Raw genomic sequence first — 16,867 nt, 5'->3', positions numbered from 1 at the left:
TATAATTAACAAAGCACGAATAAACTTGGATTAAATAATAGTGATCATATTGTCAATCTTATGAAGCTTCAACCAAGTTCATTTTCTTAAGATAATTCAGTTTTTTCAAAGTTCTCATGTGAAGTTAACTTTTGATCATTTTGAAGTATTTTATTATGTTTTTTAACTTCCCGTAGGGTAAGTTATAGTAATCGCAAAAAAATCAAAAAGAATTTTTCTATATATTTTGTCATGCATTATAAAAGGATGTGTGGTGTGTTTGTGCGAATATAACTTTTTGCCGACAATTTCGCTAAATTCTTTCAAAAAGTCTAATTTTTCTAGAAATTTCAAAAACATAATTTTTTTTTAAGTTTCAAAAATGTTAAAAATTCTCATTTTCGGTACGGCAAGTTCCAGCAATTTGCCCTTAACGATGCCAATGCCATATTTTTTTCGTTAAGAATGGAGATAAAATTTTATATCAAATGTATAAAGATAAATATCACATTTAATAAAATCATATTTGAACATTTGTTATTTTTCATAAATTATATAATAGTAAAAAAATAAAACAGTATATGTTGTTAACAGAGTTTTAATTAAGAAATTATTATAAATGTTATATGTTAAATGTTATGTGATCAAATAAGTTTCCAAAAAAGTAAAATTTGTATAAAAAACAGATCATAAGCATTGAAATAAAAAATCGTTGGAAAGGAAATATTTTTCTTCGATTTATTTTCTGAAACAGTAAATATTTCGAAAACCATAAAATTCCGAAATTTTATTATCGCGTTATAATTGATAACCTTAAAAAAATCTATAAATGTATAAGAATATACAATCTATGTAATTATAGTTACAAAGTACAACATTTGCTTTTATCTATGCTTCGCAGTGATAAAAATAATTCGATGGCTATAATCAAATATATTTGGTTACATGTGCACAAAATGTAAATATAAACTTATTTATTTTTATTTAATAATTGTATAAGATATCAAAATATTACACAACCGTTTGATAATATTTACAATGAAACAGACCATTTAATATAGATACATATTTCATAATTAGATCATTCTCACTCGGCTAGAACGTAGGCGCAGGTGGTAGAGTCTCGACTTTGCGACCGCAGGATTCCGAGTTCAAACGCAACTTGATGTCAAGCAGTATAATATTTATTTACGGTTGAAAACAATATAAAAATGTATATAAATACTATTTTCACTTGCAAACAAAATAATGTCCCAAAAGATAAATTGCGCTTCCCGGAAAAAGTTAAAATACCATCACAATTAGAAAAAGACACAATTAGTTTGAATGCATGCCCATAATAAGAAAAAATATGATCTGCACAATATTCTACTACCCAAAAAATTTGTTTCCTGTAAATTTTTTTTTTTTTTTTTTTTTTTTTTTATTTTATTAAATGGCCTCGTTTATCCAAACATTTTAGCCAATATCCATTGAATACATATTATAAATACAATACTATACATTACAAAATATTTCTTCTGTATGAATATAAAAAAACGAGAAAAATTATTAATAACATATCTTCATTAACTTGATTTCTATAAGTCACTACAATTTATATTGCACTCATTCATGAAATCCAGCAACACTCTATATATTCCTATATTACTCTCACTAATAATGTGTCTTGCATTTATTGGAAATTGTACTTTTAGCTGTTGTAGTCTTTTATATAATTTCTTCCGTTCATTTTTATATAATTTGCAATTCCAAAATATGTGGTCCAATGTGTCTAATATGATACTACAAGCACAAAATGGGTCTTCTTTGATACCGATTCTGAATAGATGACTGTTATTCCTTGTGTGTGATAGCCTTAGTCTACAGATTGTTGTTTTTCTCTCCTATTCCTTTAATATTTTGAAACCATGTCCTTCTCGATACCTTCGGGTTACACGGTTGGTAAAGTCTTCCTTTCAAACGTGAGTCTTGATCGAATACCTTTTGCCATTGAGACATTCCATTTTTTGTAACAATTCTTTAAGGTCTACTGCAGGAATTTTATTTACAATCGAGGGTGTGCTATGTGCATCTTTGGCCAGCCCATCCGCGATCTCATTTCCGATGATATTCGCATGTCCTCTTATCCATATTAATTCGATATTATGCTTCTGTTTAATTAAATCTTCTATCTTTCTAATACTGTCGAAAATTAGTGGATTGCCAAATATTTAGGTATATTTAAAGCATGTAAAGCAGATTTACTATCTGACAAAATTATAACTTTTTTCAATTTATGTTTCCTGATTAGGTCTAATGCTCCATTAATGGCCATCACTTCCGCCGTGAATATTGTAGCCCATCGGGCATTTTAATTTGAAGTTGTTTGTTTTGACTTGGGATCCAAACTGCGCATCCAACCCCATTATCTGTCTTTGAACCGTCGGTATATATTTGAATAAAATTTTCCCATCTTGAATGCATTAAGTTGTTCAGTTTCAGATTTATTAATTTCTTGTCTATCTTCTTTTCATTATCAAAATCATCTGATAAATGTATGTACTTTTTAGGTAACGTGCCTTTCCAAGACATAGTGAAGTATGTTAATCTGTTATTTACCATCATTTCTTCTTCTAGTGGTTTAAGTGTATGGAACCCAGCAATTAAAGGTGGTATTGGTTTTTTGTGCCAGAATCTATTTTCAAAATGCAGAACTGCAAGTGGCTCTAAACAGTTGTGTATCCATGCATGATCATAATTAAATTTTTAATCAAAAACCTATTAGTTATACCTGTCTTCTTATCTCTAAAGGAGCTTCTGCAGCTTCAGCCAACAACGAATTTGTAGGTGTCGACTTCAGTGCTCCAAGCATATTCTTAACGCTGCATATTGTATTCTATTTAGTCTATCCATTATCCCTTTAGAACTTCCTCCATAATTGACATCCGTAATCGAAATGGGGTCTAATAACGGCTTTGTAAAACGAGAGACAGATATTGGGATGTGCACCCCAAGTGGTGCCAGTTACTCGTTTTAGGATATTAATTCCTTTTTCACATTTAGCCAACATTTCATTAACGTGTTTGTTAAAGGATAATTTTGTATCCAATATCATTCCTAAAATTTTGATGTTCTCCAATATTTTAATTTGAATCGAGTCTATATTTATACTGATGTAATTTCTTGGGAGCCTATGCCTAGTGAATAGAATGCATTTAGATTTTTGAGGTTCAAGTGTGAGTTTATTGTCCCGCATCCATTCTAAATCTTTTCTTAAAGAGCTGTTCATTCATCACTACATTCCTGTAATGATCGCGAAGAAATATACATGACTAAATCATCTGCATATTGTAATTTTTTCACTTTTGTCCCTTCTGTCTCTATGAAATCCGACGTATAGATGTTAAATAATATTGGACTTAAAATCGAGCCTTGAGGGATACCATTAAAAGTTATTCTTGGACCTATGAGTCGATTCTGGTTTCTAACATAAATCTTTCTATCGGATAGAAGTGACATAATAGTGTTAGTAATTTTTTTTGGAATATTTATTTTTGTTAATTTATTTTTGAGTATTTGGTGATCTACATGATCATAGGCTTTTTCAACATCTGTCGTAACTAATAGAACATATTTGTTTTCTGTCAACGCGCCATATAGATCCACAAGGAGTTCGCTGAGTAAATCAATCGTGCCTTTTCCTCTCCTGAAACCGAATTGATATTTATTTAATATTGTATTCTTTTCTATATACCATTCTAATCTCTTTTTTAGAATACTTTCAAATATTTTTGAAAGGCAAGGTAGTAACATTATTGGTCTATAAGACTTATAATCACCAGGATCTTTTTGTGGCTTTAGTATGGGAACTAATACCGCTCTTTTCCACTCTTCTGGAATCCAGTTTGAAAGCAATATATAATTGAATATCTCAATTATTAGGTTTTTTTAATGCTTTAGGGCTTCTGTTAATCATGATATATGTTATGTTGTCGAATCCCGGAGAGCTGTCTTTTTTCTCCTTTAGCGCCAGTTCAAGTTCCTCATATTTGATGCGTCCATTAATTTCTTCGTGTTCATTGTCATCAATCCAGTCTTCCGGCCGTTCTTGATTAAATAGGGCAGGTCCAGGAACAAAATCGGGAGTATGGGTCTTAAGAATTGCCTCGTAAAAGTCATCGTTCATTTGATGATGTTGGTTCTGTCTATTATTTTTATTATTCAATTTTTTGATAGTGTTCCAAATTTTGTTAATATTTGTATTCATATTGAACGAATTTATTAACTCACGCCATTTTTCTCTTTTCTTTGTTTTAAACAGTCGTTTAGTTTGTGCTATTACTTTTTGTAGACTCAGGTAATTTTCGTAGTTAAATTCATTTCTTAGTTTCTTAAAGGCTTCGTTTCTTCTTCTTGTTTGGATCTCACAGTCATTGTCCCACCATATGGCCGGTTTAAAGGTATCCGATACTTTATATTGTTTAATGTGTTTTTGCTGCCGCCTTATTTATGGTATCTTGGATAAACTTATACTTTTCTTCGCAGTTCGAAGGAATTGTTGAGGTCTCCAGAATATCTTCAATCTCTGATCCATATTTTTCCCAATTTGCTTGTTTAGTGTTCCATTTTCTACCGGGATACCAACGCATCCTTGTATTAAATTTGAAATGAACTTTATTATAATTGGTAAATGGTCAGAACCAACATTTTCAGGAATTACACTCCAATGAATCCTGTCATGAATAGATGTCGAGCAAAAGGATAGATCAATGGCGGAAGATTTTTTCTTAATAGTCTGTGTATAGTCGTATGAGTTCCATCATTCAAGACAACTAAGTTAAGACTATCTACAATATCGTACATTATAGCACCTCCACTGTCTATTATTTCGTTTCCCCATGCTATGTGTTTACTATTGAAATCTCCGGTGACGATTAGTCTAACTGGAATTTGTTCAATAAGATTTCGGATTAAATATAAATCCTTTGTGGCTTGAGGTGAGCAATATATGGATACCACGCAAAAGGGGGTAGTCGATTTAATTATAACAGCAGTCATTTGGATATCCCGGTTGTTCTGAGAATGTTTGAATTCTCACAGATAATACTGTTTCTGATCAGTATGGCTGAGCCACCATAACCATCCTGTCTGTCACTTCGAAATATTTTTAAATCTTTGAAGTTAAATTTTTGTCCTTGTTTCAGCCAAGTTTCTGTTAGAGCAGCAATATGAATTTTCTTATGGTACATCAGGCTTTCTATGATTTTCTTTGTTTGCTAGTAATGACCTACAATTTAGTTGAAGTATATTAAAATTGTCCATGTTTGTTTATTGGTTTTTAATTTGCAGATGCTATCTAAAGGAGTCTTCTATATCTTCTACCTTCCGTTAGAATTATCCTCACATCCTTTGTTATGTACTTGACTTACATTACTTATGCCTTTATCTGTTTTATTAGCCTGGTTTAAATATTTACCAATGGTGTGGATATCGTATTTCAGATTATATATAATTTCCTCTAATTCTTTGCAATCTTTGTTTCTCTCAGATTCTATTTTTTCCCTTAACTTCATTGCCAGTTCTATGAAGTGATTTAGTTGTCTTTTATTTTCTTCAATCTTATTCGTTTTATTACTGTCCATGACATCGAATTCCTGGGTTTTCTTTTGAGATACTTGTTCTTTATTACTTCGGCCGATATGTCTCAAGTATTCTGATCGGCGTTTTTCTATAATATTTCTTGGTTTTTTAATTACCATTAATCTGTCTTTTTCGATATTTAATTCTTGTTCTTCTAATGTATTTAATATCTCATATTTATTATTATAGTTGTTCATAATTATATTACTCCTAGTTTTGGGAATGATGAGTTATATTCCAGATTGTATGGGTTGCTTTTAACTGCATCCACATATCGATTCTTCTGAATCATCCTTTTTGCTTCTAAATATGATATATTGTGAAGAGCCATTATTCTTTTATTTCCTTCCTTATTTAGTTTAAAGAATTTACATTCTTTGTTATTTGCCTGGTGCTTTTCTCGACATAAAGTACACTCAAACTCTGTGGCGATATGACATTGTTCGTGGGAATGTTCAGCTGCACAATTTTTACATCTTATTTTGCTCTTACAATTCATTTTTATATGTCCAAACCGCCAAATTATGACATTGTATCACTGATTGAATATATGGACTAACAGGACATCTAACAGAATACATTGATATAACTTCTGGCAAGTAGTTTCCTCTGAATACCAGTTTAACCGCTTGACTTTTTAGATTTTGCTTATCTACATTTCTTTTTTTAATACATTTGATGTCTACTACTTCAATATCTGATCTGATCACTTCCTTAATTTCCTGCTCATCCATGTCCGGATCAACATTGAAAATAATTCCGCTTCTATATAATTTGTGTTTCGGAATTTACGTTCTTATTTTGAATTTTTCAAGAATTTTTCTTTTATTAGTTTATTTGCATACGTGTAATTTTTAAATAATAATTTGATTTTATTTTTTCCAATTTTTGTTATATTTATGATATTTTTACTTATGTTTGGTTCTTGTTTGAATAACATTCTTCCCAATGCTAGATTGTGAAATCTTCCAATGTTATTGTCAATTGCTTCGGCAAATATTGTATATGGTCCTTCATCATTCGAATTATAAAAGTTATTTTCTTCATTATTTGCAATGGTTTCTTCTTCTATCATTTCGCTCCAACTTTTGTTATTTACACTCGCATCACAACTTGGGGTTTCTTTATTTTTATTATTATTTAACACTAACACTTCACCATCCTTTGTTTCGATTTTTACATTTTTTTAATTAATTCTTCCGATATATTGAACTTCTTTTTATTCGAATTACGTTTGAATTTTTATCTGATTTATATTTAATATCTTTATTCTTATCCAAATTTGTGATATTTATCTTAACTATATTTTTCGAACTGCTCGGATTATTAGCTGAATTTTGCACTTCATTACCTCCGTTATTAGGTTGCTCGTAATCACATTCGTAAAACTCTGACTTATCACTATTCATTTCATCATCAATATAAATTTCCTCATCGTTAATAATATTCATCGACCTGACTATTTGACTACCTGTCTCGATTTCCGAGCTGTTAATCCTCTTATCTATACCTGTCGAAACCGGTAATCCACCCGGTTCGAATGGTTTATAATCCATAGAACTGCCTTCAATATTTCTATTACTCAGGTATATAACACTAGTTTTATTTATCTTTAAACGATCCGCACTCCTCGGTGTCCTAGTCGGAACTCTTCCTGTAAATTTATATTTCACTATAAACTTTCAATTTTTGTTACTATTCATTTCATAATAAATCCTCTGATTGTGAGAAAAACCTAGTTTTAACAATTTTGAACGCTCCCGTTTTTAGCTTCTCGGTAACTTCGAACGAAAAAATCGGAAAATTGATGAAATTCTTTCCTGAGCCATTCAAATCAGTTCAGTCGTTCTTCTCAATACACACATATATAGTTTATATCACACGTATGCGTCGATTTTTTCTAATATATGCCATGATAATCAGAAGGTCTTAAAATGTAAAGATATCGTGTGCGATATATAAATTGTGTTGACGCTTCCATCGAATTATAAAGATACACGATACCTAACTGATGATCAGGATCAGGCATTATTATTGAATTCAGAAACCAGTACAGTTTTTTTAATGTATATATTTTCATTTTTCTAATGAAGAATTACTTATAAAGCAACAAAAGACCGAGAGTAAGTGCTAAAACAGTAAATAGATCAAGCAGACAAGGAGGCTAACTTCAAGATAACATAGAAATGTTATAGTGATGCTGTTATGGGTGTATATTCGTATGAATTGGTAGAAACAAACTGTCAAAAAACTATGAATTTGCTGTGTGATCAAGCGTTTTAGACAAATTTTTACTTCACGTATGTGTTATCCAAGAGGCATTACAAAGTTGAGATTATAATAACATTGTCATTAGACGTCGGTGACCTTAAAAATGATACAGAGACTCTGAAACGTCAGTTTTTTTAAAAAAAAACAATAGATGCCAGCATAGTGTGCGCATCTGCACACACATACATCTGTCTCAAGTGATCAAACGATTTTGAAACTAATATATAAATCATATTTTTTGCGATTTTAGAAAAGCTTATCCTGCGGACGGAGCTCGTACGCAATATAAATACTTCGCGCCTTATAACATTGATAATTATTGTTAAGAACTAGCTGTAAGTGGAATTCTGTCTTAAGGCAATTAAGGCATCGTGCCTTAAGGCAAATTGCTGAAACTTCCCGTACCAAAAATTATTAATTTTTTAAAAACGATTAACATTTTTGAAAAAAATGTACTTTGAAAAAATAAGATTTTTGAGAAACTATATATATGGACAAAAAATTTTTTTTTCTTTTTTTTGACATATTGTGGAATATCTGAACTTTTTTTTCAAAGCAATCGTACTGATTTAACTGCATAGGGACAAAATATAAAGCGCGTAAGCGCCGCGTCGCTGTCTAACGCATAAGCATTGGTACGGAACTCATAGGAATGTTAACAAAATGTATACTTATTGTTAAAATCTCTATAAAATATCTGATAATTTGATGTGCATATGTCTAATGATCATTTTTGACCGCCAAATGGCTCATTTTTTTTACTTTTTCCTCCATATCTCCGAATACGCTAGACCTACCTTTATGAAAATTTTATCGGTTTTTCATCTTGTTAATACAAGTGAAAATATTTTTTGAATTATTTAAATCGGACGCTCCGTTCTCTGAAAAACTGAGTTACCGTTTACGGCACTTTTTGCCCCGTATCTTCGGAACGGCTAGACCTGCCTTCGCCAAAAACTAATCAGCACGTCTCCTTATCAATACCAATCGAATGTTTTTTAAATTATTCAAATCGGTTGATCCGTGTTCCCGAAATCGTCGACGAAAATTTGTATCCGCACATACATACACACACGTACATACATACACACACACATACACACACACACACACACACACACATCATCCATTTTTTCTAAGGTATGCCAAAATATTCAGAAACCTTTGAAACGTAAAGATATATAAAAATTTTCATTTTCGATTTTTTTGCGATTACTATAACTTGCCCTACGGGAAGTTAAAAATAATAACGAGCACATCATCATCTAAACATCATCTTCATTAAATATTATAAAATTCTGGGTATCATCAAATCCCCACAGTCGTGAAAATGTCGTTCGTCCTTGTCATATGATGAGGGCTTTGAATTTTCCAGAGCAAATAATATTTTTTATGAAATTAAGAGCTTTCGCTTCATATGCACAAGCATAGGCCGTCCAAAAATATTTATACATTCGCCGGTCGCATGTACGCACACATGTGAATCATTAATTAAGCTCTCTCGCCGCTGAATAAATGATGAAGCACAAAACAATGCTGTGATTGCTTGGATGTTTGTGAATTTATTTACAAAAAATACAAATGTAAAAAATACATTTCAAATAAATATGTACGGCAATAATTTAAAAAAATATTTTTCTAAATATTTAATATCGTATAAAAATAACTGAATGATAATTATTCATCTATTCTGAATTCTGGTGGACGAATTTAAATAATATCATTTATTTTGTTATGCGGAAAAAAAACATCAATATATGTTGATGAATTACAATACATATTAATTTTATATACTTCGTGTTTACTAATTTTATTTTGTGTTAATTATAATAATTATCATTTTTCGCTTTATTTGTTAAGATTCAGATAATTATTTACAAAATTATTTAGAAATAAATTTTGTAAACGTTATTACAAATTCAGTCAATTACCGCGATTATTAGATATTGTATTTATTCAATATCCGTTTTGTTATAAAACTTTAAATTTAAAACTGAAATTTAATTTCAGTTTTTTTGCGATAACTTGAAAAATATTTTTCATTAAAACCGTAATGATTACTTGTTAACTTCTCGAAGGAGAAGTTTATGTTTTCATCAAAAATTCTAATCGCTAATTTTATGTTTTCTCGACGTTTTAAGCCATTGAGGCCAAATTTAGAAAAAGTATATGTGTGTTTTTCTCAAAAACGGCTGGACCGATTTCAGAAGTTTAAAAGCCATTTGATGTATCTCAATATTAAACTTTTCGTCAGATTTAAGCTCATACTACCGAATCGATTTTAAAGAATCAAAGACAGTTCGAAAGATATTAGTTGGGAATGATACTGATTAGTTTTAGGTGAAAATCTACGGAGCCGTTTTCTTGTAATTAACTGTTAGAAAAAAATTTAAGCCGAATTTTATGAAACTTTTTTGGTGATATATATCATGGTCTTATAGAACTTACTGAAATATTACGGTCTTACGACAAGTAGTTTAATTTTAAAAATTCATCGAAGTTTGAGAAAATGAGTAGTTTTTTTGAAGTTTATTAAAATTAAAATTAGACTTGGTATAACTATAGGGTACTTGGCCTTAATGAACATACTGAACCATTAAAGTCCTTCGGAAACTGGTACAATTATAAAAATTATTGATTTGTGAAAATTGGCGTTTAATAAGTAGTCCGAGTTGACGTACATATAAATTAATTTATTTTTTATTGATTAAGTTTATTGATTATTTACATATATCGGAAAGTTCATGTAACTTGCCGCAAGGCAAAATACCAATACCAACTAGTTAAAAAATCTTTTGATTAGGAATAAAAGTAAATCTAAATACCTATGAAAGTAACGCACATTTCGATTTTTTGGGATGTATCTTGTCAATAAATTTAAAAAATTAGTATAATCTATCTACTATCTGATGAAAATGATCCTTCATTTTGCCAAATAATTTAATGGCCAATAACATTATTACACAACATACGCATAATTTTCATAATCTATATTGTTTATATGTTATTAAAGAAAGCTATTGAAACAGATAAAAATATTCTTTGTACCATAATGTCGGTTTATGGAAAAATTCTCTAAAGATTTGCTCAAATTGGAAAACATCAAATATGTGAAACTAATAGCATTTACCGAAAGCACATTTTTGATAAACGTAAAAATACCTATTTTAATATAAAAATAGTTAATTACTCTGTTGTTCATAAGGTGGCGTCCATTAATCGCGTGAGCGAGTTTTTAAGGATTTTTAGTGGTTTCGGAGATATAACGAAAAAAGTAAAAAAAAATGCCATTTGGCGGTCAAAAATGATCATTAGACATATGCACATCAAATTATCAGATATTTTATAGAGATTTTAATAATAAGTATAAATTTTGCTAACATTCCTATGGGTTCCGTACCAATGTTTACCCGTTAGACAGCGACGCGGCGCTTACGCGCTTTATATTTTGTCTCTATGCATTTAAAGCAGTACGATTGCTTTGAAAAAAAGTTCAGATCTTCCAACATATGTCAAAATAAAGAAAACATTTTTATTTCAAAAAAAAATTAAAAAAAAAATATTTTAAATAATTTTTTTTTTTCAATTTTTTTTTTTCAAAAAAAAGTAATTTTTTGTCAAATTTATAGTTTCTCAAAAATCTTATTTTTTCGAAGTAATTTTTTTTCAAAAATGTTAATAGTTTTTAAAAAAAAATAATAATAATTTTTGGTACGGGAAGTTCCAGCAATTTGCCTTAAGGCACGATGCCCTAACTGCCTTAAGACAGAATTCCACTTACAGCTAGTTGTATTAATATTTGTCTTAAGAGCAAAGCTATACATGGCAATTGTACACTATCAAAGTGGCAGAGAACTCCATTGATGGTATCGATGAACAGAAACCTAGAATTACTAAGCAGACTAGTACTATAAGCTGAAATCATAGATATTTCAATAAATATAAATGGCTACTACGAGTGAACTGAGAGCTGTTCATCAACTTAAATCTATATTGTACGTTCTGCAACGCAGTCTACAGCGAGCAATATTGATTTGAAATTCAATATTTTGACGTCACTGCTCTCCTATAGATTACGTACTAACTATAAATAGTGTAAAAGTGCTTTCTCGATCTTTGGAACTTAGAATTCGCTATGTACCAGGCTACGAAACGAGCTGAAATTTATTGCACCTTAAATTTATATACATATATATGGTATATATATATATATATATATATATGTGTGTGTGTGTGTGTGTGTGTGTGTATGTGAAAGAGCCTATGTAGAAGACAGCATATTCCACATTCACCACAAATCTACCACATTTAGTTTGTTGTCCGCAAACAAAACACAACTTCAGTTCAAAATATAATTTTTGTGCTATTCAAAAGTTTAATCTGGAATTATTAGCATAATAAATACATAATATTTATGAAGTTTTTTATTAAAATGAAAAATATAGGGTAGAGTGGCTTAAAGGTCCGCGGCATAAAAGATCCACCATCGATATTTCGGTTTAGAAATTCTTCACCAAAAATATTTGAAAGTAGTGGGAAAAAATGTAATAACCAGACACCACCCTCGATTATTATTTCGTTGCTATCGGGAGAAAAACGGCAATGTTTATTTATTTTTTTGCCTCGCTTACTCGAGCTTTTAGCCACCTACAACATTACTTCTATACACTCATTTCTACACAATCTTCAATTTTATACTATCTTCTTCATGTAAATTTTATTATTCTTTATACTTTTTCAACTTATCTTCATTCTTCTTTACTAGCCACTCATTTCATCTTTTAAGGTCATCTTACTTCTTCTACTACTTTAATTCATTTAATTCTAATTCTCAAAATGTTATACATGATTCAGATTATTTTTACATACATATTAGATATTACAATTCCTAACTCTATTATAATTCCAAATTAACTACTTAATAAATTGGATTTTTTGCCCTGCTCTACCCTATGTAGATATGTGATTGAGTGCCGAAACGATGTTTATATTCCTTTCATACTAAACTTCCTTGATTTTTATAAAAAATATTTAAAAACTTTGTCGGCGACAAAGTGTCGCACAAATATTTTGCAATTAATTGTTTAAAGCAATGATTCAATTAAAAATTTAAAGCAAATAATAAAAATGCTTAAAGTTTGAAATTTTATTCGATATAATTTAAAAGTTTTTTTCTAATGTATTAATCAAACAAGATTATTAAGATGCTAAAAATCAGACTGCAATATTAGTTTTGATCATGTATTTTCCATAAATAAGGCACTCCTATTTTACTACTCTATACTACAATTACCCAAACAAATTTAGGACAAGACGAATTAATAGAAGGTTATAATAGAATTTTGTTGCAAATTCCAAAATTCCAGACGATGTAATAAAATTATAACTTCTACTAATTTTCATGTAATATTCATTATAAATATTCATATTTTTCTATAACCCACACATGATATAAACGTTAATATGCTAATTTTATTTATTTTACTCATATAATCAATTCAAATTATTGTGTAATGGAATACATTTTAATTGACCAAATTATTTATTTATCATATAACGCAGGATTCGGACTGTTTTCCATTATTAAATATCAATTATGATTTTGTTTGAATTCAATTTATATGAATTTTTAATTTTTCCACTATCGAGTGTAGAGTAATGCACTTTAATGGATTGCACTTATTTTGAAATTATACTATCGTTTGGTCGATATTTATATCAATTAGTGTACATAAAATATTCTGCAATTGTGGATTATTTTTACTGGAAGGTGGAAAAATAAAATCACTTATTATCGTTATAAAATGCATGTTGACGTTAACTAACGCTTTTAATTCGTAATTCAATTGTCTTTTTATAGCAATAAATTAAACAAATGTAAGTCAATTTTGAAATGAACTAGGAGGATATTCAAAGTCAAATACAATTTATAATATTCAAAATATTATCAAAAGTATTTCCTGCATGCGGATTTAATTATTAACTACTAATAATTATGCAAAAAAGCAAAGTTACTTTTTGATAACACTAATATAAAACATGATCTTTATTAAACCGAGTATGCAAGCAATTTTCGAAAAAAAAACAGTAAAATTCGTAAAGTTCACATAATATGGCATAGTAAACTTATCGCTGAGAACATTAATAAGGTGACCACACTTCCCGGATTGACCGGGATTGTCCCGGATTTCCACCTCGCATCCCAGATTTTTCTATGAGGAATATTTGTCGCGAGATTAAATTTTTGTTCCGAAAAGCCATGAATTTTTCAAAATGATCTTATTTTCGATATTTAATAAATAATTTTGATGATTAGTTTTTGGCAAGACAAGACTAGCCGTTTTGGAGATACAGAGCAAAAAGTGCTGAAAATGGGAATTCAGTTTTTGCGATAATGAGGCATCCGAATTGATTTATTCCAAATTCATTCGATTTGTGTTGATGGCGAGATACAGAGCAAGAAGCACTAAGAACTACATTTTTGAGAAAGAGCATCCGATTCTTATGGTTCCATGAATATTACACTTGTGTTGACCGGGTGAAGAAACAATTAGTTTTTGGAGAAGGCAAAAGATTTTCATTACTTCAAAGCTCATATTTTTTTTTTTTTAAAAAAAAACAAATTAAATATCGAAAATGATTCGGATTTTAATTTTAATTCTAGCTAAAGTTCTAAAGCCCACTTATATACTTAACATTGAATAATTATAACTTTGCAATTCAGTTCAAATAATTTTTAGAAATATGATATAAGACCCTTCATTCTGACTCCGATTGATCAAGTTTTGTTTATTCACTTTTCATGTAAATATGTATAAACGCGGTCGTCCAATATATAAGCTCTTATATTTTACCGACAAAATACGAATAATGAAAGTTGCAGTAGTAATAATAATCTATTTGAAACCATTTAAATTTCTTCGAATTCTTCATTACGGTACGGAAAGTTCCAGAAATTTGCCTTGAGGCACGATGCCATACACCACTAGTTAACAAATATCGATATAAATTTCATGTTGAGGCTGCCAAATATTGTAGTTTGTTCAAACATGTACTAATTTTTTCAACGTGTGTTTTAAATTACAGGTTTTAAAAAGATAAAACATATAATAACGAGTTCAAACTACTCATTAGCAATCAAGCAAAGAGTGATTAACTAATAAATTTTAACTTACTATTTAAATCCCAAAAAGTTATAGTTACCCAGTACGATAATTCAAGTTAACATGACAGGATAAGCAGAAATATGATAATATTTATGCAAATGTGAACAATGCTTGTGAAGCAACAATACTAATCGTGCATTTGCAATGTGAATGTCACAGTGTGTAATCTTTGAATAATTGGTTCTTACGCGAACGTGATTTCCATAATTTACGAGAACTTACAATTAACTTCATACGATGTACCTCATAATGAATCATCTCGAGAAATTCTTGCGGTATTCTAAAAATAACATAAGTAGCTACAGAGTAATATATATTTCCGTAATTTAAATTATTCACTTAGTTTCATAATATCCTTTCATTAATTACAGTAGTAAAACTAATATCACCAAGCTCGTTGAATTTACACGAATTAATACCCTCTTAAAAATGTCTTTTGCATCTCCCATATCATATAAATTAAATTAATTATTAATTAAATAAATCTAGTTCAAATGTTCTGCAGTATTAAATGTATCTATTCTAAATCGATTGTTTTGAAATCCAGGTAGTAATAATAGCGTAGAGCGGGGCTTAGAAGTCCGCGAGTAAAAAGGTCCACCATCGATATCTCAAAAACAAGTAAAGTTAAGAATTTTATTCTATCTAAAGTAATTTCCGGAGTAATGAAGTTAAAAAATTAATTCCTCTTACATATCAGATACCCAAATATTTAGGGTTTATTATTAAAGATGCTTGAATTATTTTAAAGTTTTGAGTAATTTAATATTAGCAGTATAACGTGCTATATAAAGTATTGGTTTTGGTTAAGAGAAACGAACACAATTTTCTTAATAATGAAGTTATTACAAAAGCGCACAAGAATACTCTGCTCGAGGGTTTTCATAAATATGCCGCACGGGTTTGGATAATAAGGAAACATGTTTCTATTAGAATATTGGAAGCCAAGTATAAAATCTATAGGAGATTACAAATCATAGAAAAATATGAGCTTCTTATAAACATACATACATATATATATATATATATATATATATATATATATATATATATATATTGATATACCTATTTACGTATATGTACCTGGTGTGCTTCAATCTGCAAGAAGTTCACAAAATCTGCCAGATCAGCGATTTATATAAGATTTATTTCATGAACTAATGTAGAAGGATGTTCAGTGTAACCAGCATGTCAACCTGAAAACATAAACACAATTAATTCATTTTTAGTTGACACAATATTTCTGAAATATTAAATTAACAAGCAAGTAATTAAATTTTTCTCTTGACAATATTGAGCAAAAATATTGTTCAGAAAACATCAATGTTAATAGATCGCTAATGGTAATAGACCCTTTGGCGTAGTTTGAAAGGTCGTTATAATTATAATTTTCAAAGAATTTTAAATGGCATTTATTTCTAGAGTTACAATTATAAAAGCGCGAGAAACATTTTATAAAATGTTATATTATCATGCTGTAATGTCTTGCATGCGGATGTGTTTTCATATTATTAAGATTATAATAGCATTTTTCTATGAAATTCATTTAAAGTCGCTAATGTGTTAAAAAGACACAATATTGATTATTAGGAATTGTTAAATAGACAAATTAGTTGAATATAAACCTGCTGCATCTCTTATAATCATTATTCGTACAACAGGTAAACTAAATTCAAGTCAGTCAATATTTCATAATCATTATTTGAAGTCTAGTAAGGAGCGTCCACTAATCAAAGGAGGCTTAAAACAGAGGAAAAGGTAAGATATCACGTGTATTTATTTTTCATCTGAATTTCATAAAAATTCAAAAAAAAAATTTAACGTTCTTC

The 16,867-nt window shown here is 29.5% G+C and overlaps 1 protein-coding gene across 1 annotated transcript in view; it reads right to left on the bottom strand.

Moving 5' to 3' along the window:
- Window positions 1–16,867, bottom strand: part of LOC113374961 — a 728,862-nt gene that overhangs the window by 667,705 nt on the left and 44,290 nt on the right. The window contains exon 2 of the mRNA XM_026614918.1: window positions 16,122–16,234. The gene's annotated coding sequence lies outside the window, so the exon portion shown is untranslated. The remainder of the gene's footprint in view (window positions 1–16,121; window positions 16,235–16,867) is intronic.

The sequence above is a fragment of the Ctenocephalides felis genome, unplaced genomic scaffold (genome assembly GCF_003426905.1).
Source record: "Ctenocephalides felis isolate EL2017-DRISC unplaced genomic scaffold, ASM342690v1 CF-g0.4_SCAFFOLD_01886, whole genome shotgun sequence".
Classification (NCBI taxonomy): domain Eukaryota; kingdom Metazoa; phylum Arthropoda; class Insecta; order Siphonaptera; family Pulicidae; genus Ctenocephalides; species Ctenocephalides felis.
The sequence above is the reverse complement of the archived record's forward strand: the minus strand, read 5'-3'. Positions and strand labels throughout refer to the sequence as shown.